The following is a 9,402-nucleotide window of genomic DNA, read 5'->3' as shown; positions in this document are numbered from 1 at the left end:
ATTCCTGTCACATCCAATTGTTTGGAGCAGAAGCTGTGAACACGTCTGAACGATCCGTTTGGAGGAAGAAAATCAGGCTCCTCCAGACAGTGGAGAGGGTTCCCCCTCTGTGAGCCTCTCTCAGCAATCAGCCTTCCGCTGGCTTCTTGTCTCGGAGGCCCCAGAGAAAGGGCCACGAGTCTGGAGGGGGGAAAACACACGCGCGCACACACAGGTGCACACGGCACCACAGACACAAGCCTACATGCACACCCTGTAGTCAGACTCACACACACACACACACACACACACACAGGTGCACACCGCACCACAGACACAAGCCTATATGCACACCCTGTAGTCAGACTCACACACACACACACACACACACAGGTGCACACCGCACCACAGACACAAACTTACATGCACAACCTGTAAGTCAGACTCACACACACAAACACACACACACAGGTGCACACCGCACCACAGACACAAGCCGACATGCACAACCTGTAGTCAGACTCACACACACACACAGACACAAGCCTACATACACACACACTGTAGTCAGACACACACACACACACACAGACACAAGCCTACATACACACACACTGTAGTCAGACACAGACACACTCGTGCACACGCTCTGTCTACAGGCCTGTACTTATCGGAATGCCAATCTCTTCGTGTTGATTCATTAAGGAACGAGTGTGGCGTGCTTACACAGTCAGGCCGATTTTGTTATAGGCAAGTTAAGGTTATTACTGTAAGACAGTAGCAGGAGGCAAAAAAGCTGTATTTGTATAAACCCGGGAAACCCTTTCCATGTTGTATTTTTCCCCTTGTTTAGATAGAGGGTCGTGAAAAAGATGAAGATTGGCCCCATACTTCCCAGCCCTGTGACTCTCATTGATTCACTGTTCCAATGCACACAGTATGTCGAGGCTTTTACCATGAGCTGTTAGACTGTGTCTGTGTGTGTGTCTGTGTGTGTTTGTGTGTGATTGTGAGTGTGTTTGTGGGGGGGGGGGAGAGGGGGTTGTTATAAACAGCTTCTTCAAGTGGGTTTGCTGATCCAGTTTTGTCACTACAGGTCTATGTTTTCAGCTAAATCGGGACTTGTTACAACACACATCAATGATCTATTACTTATTTTTATGTGTGGTTTATACAGTATCTTCTGTGGAGAATAGATACATTTCCAAAACATCGTTACCACACTAACCAGGAATACACCTGCTCACTAAAACATGTGAACGCATATGTAATGGTTTGGAGAAACCAGAGATGGATGGATCTCAAAGGCAATCTGTTTGAAGTGGATGATTCAGGATAGTGTCTCTCTGAGTATGTCTCACTTTCCCTCTCTCTCTCTCTCTCTCTCTCTCTCTCTCTCTCTCTCTCTCTCTCTCTCTCTCTCTCTCTCTCTCTCTCTCTCTCTCTCTCTCTCTCTCTCTCTCTCTCTCTCTCTCCATCTCTGTCCCTGCCTCCCTCCCTCTCTCTTTCTCACACACACGTACATACCGCAGAGCTGCGTGGTGTGCCAGTGGAAGCGGCAGGCAGACAGCACAGCGCATTCCAGACCTCAGTTTACATAACACTGATTATGACCCTGAGATTTACCAAAGCAACAGTTTGGCCCTGGTATTAAAACCTCGCTGACCATCTGTTCCGCTGCTTATGAGCTTCTTCCTTTTACTTTCCCTGGGCGCTCTCATCACCTCCAGGACTTTGTCTGAAGTGAAATCCAACCCACTCAGACCGCAGGCAAAATAAGTCGCAAAAACGGTATAAGCATTGGTTATGCCCCATTGTTATTCATGAATGCTGTTCATTGTGTGGAGGACTTGATATTTAGACGTGAACTGAAATAGTTTTTGACGATCCATCTCCCTAGAACATAGTTAGATCATTTATTGTTCATTATATAGCCCTGTAAAAAAAAACGATAATCCCAGGACACCAATAACACGATCTCTACCAAACTACTCTCTATGTAAGCGTCGCCCACTGCAAACCCACTTCTCCTCCCCTTCTCCTCCTCCCCGCTCCCTCCCTCTTTTCAATCTGCCTTGCTTTCCCCGCTCTCTCCATCCAATATATTCAATAAGTAGGTTTTACAGGTTGGAATCGTGACGTTAAAGCATCATAAATTTTAGCTCACCTCCTGAGGCAGAGACTGCTGTGTGGCACCATTAACCATGACAGCTTCATGAGATGACAGTAACCATCTAACTAATGCATGGGTGAGTGCACAGGCAGAAACAAGGCCTTCCATCATGTATGGTGTTTCGATCTGCCACCAGTAAAGGTATGTGTCTCAATCCCACCTGATGTCTACACACATATAGGCAAGTAAGCATGCATTTCAAAGGGGCGAGTTTCTGCCCCACTGTCAAGGGTCACATGACAGTAAAAGGAAATGTGTTTCATCTCCTGATGCTTGTGTTCCAGGTTCTCTCTCTCTCTCTCTCTCTCTCTCTCTCTCTCTCTCTCTCTCTCTCTCTCTCTCTCTCTCTCTGTCTCTCTCTCTCTCTCTCTCTCTCTCTCTCTCTCTCTCTCTCTCTCTCTCTCTCTCTCTCTCTCTCTCTCTCTCTCTCTCTCACTCTCTCTGTTTCTCTCTCTGTCTCTGCATGTCACCTTCCACCTCAGGTGATGGTTGAATACAGGGCTAACCGGGCAGGTGTTGCTGGTGGGTGGCCAAATTGACTCTCTCCCCTCGCAGTGCACGCCTCTCTGTAAAGCCCTCACCCAAAGTCAGCCTGAGTGAACAAGCACACACACAATTACCCCCTCTGATCGAGTTGGCCTCGGAAGCAGACAATTCGGAAGCTATTTCCAGTGTTTCCCCTTCCGTTAAACCACCGTCAGCACCTCCGCGACAACAGGAAGCCGTTGTTCTCATGTGGGAGACAGCAGCGACACTCCAGGTTCCTGTCTGTCTCTGGAGCTCAGGGAAGACGCAGATGCCACACGCTTGCAGTCATGCTGACAGGTGGTTCCTGGCGGAAGGGGGAAGAGAAAAGAAAAGAAAAACGGATTCTTCCGGAAGGAGAGTGGCTGAGCCTCTTCCTCCACTGTGAGTGAGACTTCCGCCATCAGAAAGGAGAGCAGGGTCGTTGCACCTGATTCCTAAGCACGATTCCCCATACAGACTTCAGTCCACTGGAGCAACAAGGCGGATCACAGTCTGTCGTAATACAGCAATTTCCCCCCGTCACAAATAGACCCACACTGTAAACATGCTATTACAGAGGAACCAACATTTGAGAGGCCTGAGAGGAAGATGGGCCTTTAATCACGTATTACCGTGGCACAGTGTCAATACGGCTCGCCATTTCGGCCACAGAGCATGAGGGTTGGGGTGAATGTTTGAGCTTATAATACCCAGACGGTCATTCGTCTAGCCCTCCCCACCCTGTGACAGTGTCCGGTCTGAATCCACATCACTAGCTGTCCATCATCTCCTTGATCTATGCTGATCCTGGATCAGCTAGCCTGCAGCGCCACATCCTCTCAGCACACCCTGGGTGTGGGAGTGGGCTGAGTGTCCCGTCATGGAGAGTGTGAGACCACAACCAACTCTGCAGTCTGCCATCGCCAGGGTTTGGATGTGAGAGACAGAACGGGGGGGAAGGTACGCCGTGAAAGGGAAGTGTAGGGGTAGCAAGTGCGAAGAAAGAAAGAAAAAAAAAAACAATCCACCGAATTTTCCGTTTAAATGTTGTCTGTTTACTGTGCCGTGTACAGTGTGATGCTCGTGTGTGCTCATGCCACCCCCACCCCCCCAGGGGCTTTGTTCACCCAGCTGGTTGCACATGATGGATGACAGGCAGTTACCACATGGGGGGGGGGTGTATAGAGGGGGGGGGGGGGTTGTCTGGAGGATTGCATTTTAGTCTTCCTTCTCCTCAACTCTTCCTTCCTTCCCTCTCTTCCTCTCATCCTCCCTGCCAAAATCCTTCCTTCCCTCCCTTCCTCTCATCCTCCCTGCCTAACTCCTTCCTTCCCTCCCTTCCTCTCATCCTCCCTGCCGAACTGCCTCCCTGTCTCCTCCCAGGAGGACATGCCCTCTAGTGTCTGCTTCTCCTCCCAGGGCTCAGAGCATAGCGCTGGGGAATCCACCCCAGCCTGACAGGCTGAACCAGCTGTATGCATGGGCAGCCCCGAGTGTTCCACCGCCTTCTGCTGCATCTCACAGCCAAGCTATAGCTGATATGCCACATTAAGCCTTTAATGGGACATTTTAATCATAGCATTGATCAGTTTGAGCTTTGTGTCTGGGTGTGTCTGTGTGTGTGTGTGAGAGAGAGAGAGAGAGAGAGAGACAGAGAGAGAGAGAGAGAGAGAGAGAGAGAGAGAGAGAGAGAGAGAGAGAGAGAGAGAGAGAGAGAGAGAATCTGTGTTCGTAATTCCAGCCATGAACATTTATCTTCTCATTGGTTCCTTCAAATAAATAAATGTGGAATTAAATCGATGATTAAAAGGGTTTATCTTGGCAATACTACAAAACTATCAAACACTAGCGATACAGAGTAGGCTATACATATTACATAAGGCCCTGGAGGGCAACAGAACAAGTGAAACCTCCAACATATTGATTAGGGTAACCTGACATGGCCTTTTCTTTATATGAGTCCACTGAGATAAATATATACATGTAGCATACTGTATTTTCCAGGGTACATTAGCATATTGCTCCCGCAGTCTTCAACTTGGAAGCAGCAGTGGGTGGTGCATTAACAAGTTTGTCCATTGACTTATACGAAATGACAGGAATGTAGATGCATCGTTCAAATGTCAGGTCGGAGTCGCATCTCTCTCTCTCTCTCTATCCCTCTCTCTTCCTGTCTCTATCTCTCTCTTTCTCCCTTTCCCTCTCTCTCTTTCTCAACATGTCTATCTCTCTCTCTTCTCCCATATGCTAGTTGTCATGCTAGGGGCTGTGTTGAACCTGATGCCGACCAGGCCACGCGTCCATGCGGCCAAACGTCTCCGGTCAGGTGACCCGTCACGTCTCCGGTCACGTGTCATGCGCGTCATCCCTCTCTGCCGCTGTGTGGCGATTGCACGAAGACTGGGAGCTGCGAAAAGACAGCGCAGCGTTGTCTCCACTGCCTCGTTGGTGTTTGTCATCTTGATCCCTTTTCCTGGATGAATGGATGACTCGCCCCCTCTCTCTTGCCCTCGCCTTGCCCCCTGCTGCTGCTGCTCGTCGTCCCTGCCTGTCTGCCTCTGCTCTTGGTTTCTGTCTCTGTGCCTTTCTCTTGATCTGCCTCTGCGTCAGTGTCTGCCTCTGTGTCAGTGTCTGCCTCTGCCTCTGTCTCTGTGTCAGTGTCTGCCTCTATATCTGTCTCTGTGTCAGTGTCTGCCTATGTGTCCGTCTCTGTCTCTGTGTCAGTGTCTGCCTCTGTCTCTGTCTCTGTGTCAGTGTCTGCCTCTGTCTCTGTCTCTGTGTCAGTGTCTGCCTCTGGGTCTGTCTCTGTCTCTGTTTCAGTGTCAGTGTCTGCCTATGTGTCCGTCTCTGTCTCTGTGTCAGTGTCTGCCTCTGTCTCTGTCTCTGTGTCAGTGTCTGCCTCTGCCTCTGCCTCTGTCTCTGTGTCAGTGTCTGCCTCTATATCTGTCTCTGTGTCAGTGTCTGCCTATGTGTCCGTCTCTGTCTCTGTGTCAGTGTCTGCCTCTGTCTCTGTCTCTGTGTCAGTGTCTGCCTCTGTCTCTGTCTCTGTGTCAGTGTCTGCCTCTGGGTCTGTCTCTGTCTCTGTTTCAGTGTCAGTGTCTGCCTATGTGTCCGTCTCTGTCTCTGTGTCAGTGTCTGCCTCTGTCTCTGTCTCTGTGTCAGTGTCTGCCTCTGTCTCTGTCTCTGTTTCAGTGTCTGCCTCTGGGTCTGTTTCTGTGTCCTCTCCTCCCCTCCCCTCTCCTCTCCTCGCTTCTCCTCTTCTTGCTTCTCTCCTCTCATCCTCTCCTCTCCAGGGGAGGTCAACCCTTGCACGCGCTCCACTGCTCTCCCCCAGACTTCTGGGGGTGGATGGGCGTTATGTAACACTTCATTATCTTATCCTGGCCAAGCAGGGTAATCAAGGAGGATCCAAAGCACGAAATTGCCCATAAAAACATTCACTTGACATATACACTACAAAGCCTTTAGCCGGTATGTTACACAATCACAGTCTTGGACCATTGGTGTTCCAGAGAGATGGCACTGTAGTAAAAAAGACGAACCTGACAGTAGAATTTGGAGGGTTTTCACTTAACACAGTAAATTGTATACAATTCATAACCACCTAATTACTAGGTATTATACTCCCCAAACTTTTTTGGGGGAGTGATGAACAGGACTAGTAAAGAACAACAGCAGGCCTAATAATGTTTGGAGGGGGTGGACTCTAAGAACAGCTGGCGTTAGGTGTTCGAATTCCAGCGCGGAATTTGCCTGGAACAGATGGAACAGCAAGTCCGCTCTGGTGTGTTTCCATGGTAATGTGAAGTTGACCTTATTTATGTCTAATATTACCCCCCACCCCTTCCCCACCCCACAGAGAGAGAGACAGAGAGAGAGAGAGAAAGACAGAGACAGAGAGAGAGAGAAAGAGAGACAGAGAGAGAGAGAGAGACAGAGAGAGACAGAGAGAGACAGAGAGAGACAGAGAGAGGGAGAGACAGAGAGAGACAGAGAGAGAGAGAGAGAGAGAGAGAGAGAGAGAGGAGAGACAGAGAGAGACAGAGAGAGAGAGAGAGAGAGAGAGAGAGAGAGAGAGAGAGAGAGAGAGAGAGAGAGAGAGAGAGAGAGAGAGAGAGAGAGAGAGAGAGAGAGAGAGAGAGAGAGAGAGAGAGACGGGGCCTCCTCCAACTTCAACCCAAGGGGATGCTCCTGTGATTCTGATTAGCATAGGTTCTGTCCTCATGACATCAATCTTCCACTTAGATATGCAAACGGGACACAAGAAAAAGGAGAAACAGCGAAGGGAAAGGATATCACACTCAAAAATGCAACATGCAGAGGGAATCCGCATGCAATACAGCGTCATAGCGTGCTGAACCGTGCTCAGAGTAGACTTATTATGGTCTGGAGGAAGTCTCCGCCATCTTGACTGATGATGGCTTTTCCCATTCTCTTGTGTCAGTTCTTGTTTTTACGTTTTGGAGATTATTCGTAGACTGCAGCTAGATATCCACAATCTGGGTCTTGTGGGGCGGTAAGCTGCTTATGATGGGCTAATGGCACATGTGGTGAACTTTCTTTTTCCACGACTTTCTCCGTCTCATCATTCCTCTGAAGTGAAAACGTTGCTTCAGTTGCTCGGACTTCCATCTCCAGTTGACGTCTCAAAATCAAAGACGGACTCGAGTATCAAAGATGGCAGACCAGTGGGATGTCGAACGAATCTGCGGCAGATGCTTGGGGCTGGTGCATCATGACTAAATGATCCAGTAATCCCCCAGCTTAGATGTATTGCCGAGGTTTTAACATGCAGCTCGATTTTCCACACAGAAGGAGAGCTTTCTCTGAAGATCTAATCAGCACCAGACACCAAAGTCTGAAAGGAAGGAGGTGTCTTGAAGGAGGAAGAGCTGCAGAGCAATTGAATGGGGAGTAGCGATGGGCTTCTGGCTACGGATCGATATAATCGCCAGGTTTTAATGGCCCCGCGTAGCCACAGAACAGGAACCGTCCCGGCCTCATCTCTCAGGCACCGGGCCGAGACAATCAGCCAGGCAGTGTGTCAAGGCCATCATTGAGAATTCCTCATCCAACCCATGCACCCCTGAACAGTACAAGCCTTCACAACCACGCACACACACACACACACCTCGACGTTGTCAAGAGAAGCCTGAGGGCACAAGCTGCCCTTTGGCCTTTCACCAGCGTGTAGGCACCTACTGTCAATACTCGGCTGTCAGTGAGCTAATATCTGGCTACTGTGGCAGGAAAAAATCTGTTGCCATGGTATTGGTGGAGCTTTTAATCATAGGCGGGTGAAACTCTTGCTGCTTGCCATGCTAGTATGAAGAGATATCTCCCAGCAGTCTCCCGTGGCTCAACTACCAGAGAAACACTCTGACATTTTCAAGATGTCCATGTCGAAAACATGGATCTACAGGCCTTGGATGGGAAATAAAACAATGCTTGGAAGCCTTTCCAATCCATCTGTGTCTTCTCCTGGCCCGTTTTTTTATGGTGAGAAACATAAAAATGAATCTGCACGTTGAGGAGCAAGTGCGGGGACAGACAATAAAGAAGCCAGTGACTCAGCCCAGATCTCCAGGAATGACAAGCTGGATAATTAGGTTGCGATAGAACGCCTGAAAAGACATGGCAGAAAGCGTGATTGAAGAGATACAGACAGACATCCCTGTACCAGACGCACCACACTGTCCTGTCCCCCCATCCCCCAAACAAAAAGAAAGCCTATTAGCTCGTGCAGAAAACAGCGAAGCCCTCTGGGAAAGGACCACTCTAGGTCCTGTCCCCCCCCTGACACCCCGCGTGTCCTGGTGGATCGAGCAAACATTTACCTGAGAACACCCCGCGGAGCCGTGGAGCCAATCGCTCGGCATTGTTTGCTGTCAATCACGCTTGCGCCAAAGCGTGCCGGCCTTCTCGCTATGTGTTTTGCTCGATTGAAGGTCAAGTCGGGCTCACCGATGGCGGTGTGTGGCGCTGGGTACGGCTGGAGGCTCAGGGCAATGCAGACCTGATGACTCGGGGGACGTTGTTGTTTAAAGTAGGGACCGCGTAGGAGGCTGCCGTTTCAGCAGGAGACACCTGTCTGCTCTTTCGTACTAAATCGAACATCTTGCTTTCCCTGCATGCCTCTCTTAGGAACCTTTGAAGCCCATTAAGCCGGGGTCTGTTGTCACAGTGTTTTCTTTACGTTTGGGTACCTCTCCCTGTTGCAAGCGATGCTGAAAAGAACAGGCTGCTTGGCATCTAATTAAGAATGACAGAAAGGCTTGGTGAAATTAAATAATGTGGAGTTCATCAAAATGGAAGCATACTGAATTTTAGAGACCTGGAATTGGCTCACTCACTACTGGAATTCCACACATGCCACACTACATTACAAACCTCAACACTGAGGTGATGGAAGGTTCCGCCATGTTCCATATAAGAGACTCAAACATTCCTGCCATTGCCTGATGTGTGACGCTCAATCTAGTGTTTTTCAAGCACCAGCTTGGCATTTCAGGCACGAGAGAGTTCTGCCTCCATGCTTCTTTTATGTATTCATCCTACTCTTTCGTTCTCTCTCTTTTGGCCTCCCTCTCTCTCTCTCTCTCTCTCTCTCTCTCTCTCTCTCCCTCCTTCTGTGGCTGTGTCCCCCAGCCCTCCTCCGCTCCGCTGACAGTGTGAGGGGAAGTTGATGAATCAGACAGCATGTGACAGTCTGGCATTTGAGTGAACATGATGGGTCTAATATG

This window comes from Osmerus eperlanus, chromosome 19 (genome assembly GCF_963692335.1).
Source record: "Osmerus eperlanus chromosome 19, fOsmEpe2.1, whole genome shotgun sequence".
Taxonomy (NCBI): domain Eukaryota; kingdom Metazoa; phylum Chordata; class Actinopteri; order Osmeriformes; family Osmeridae; genus Osmerus; species Osmerus eperlanus.
Note: the sequence above shows the minus strand (reverse complement) of the source record.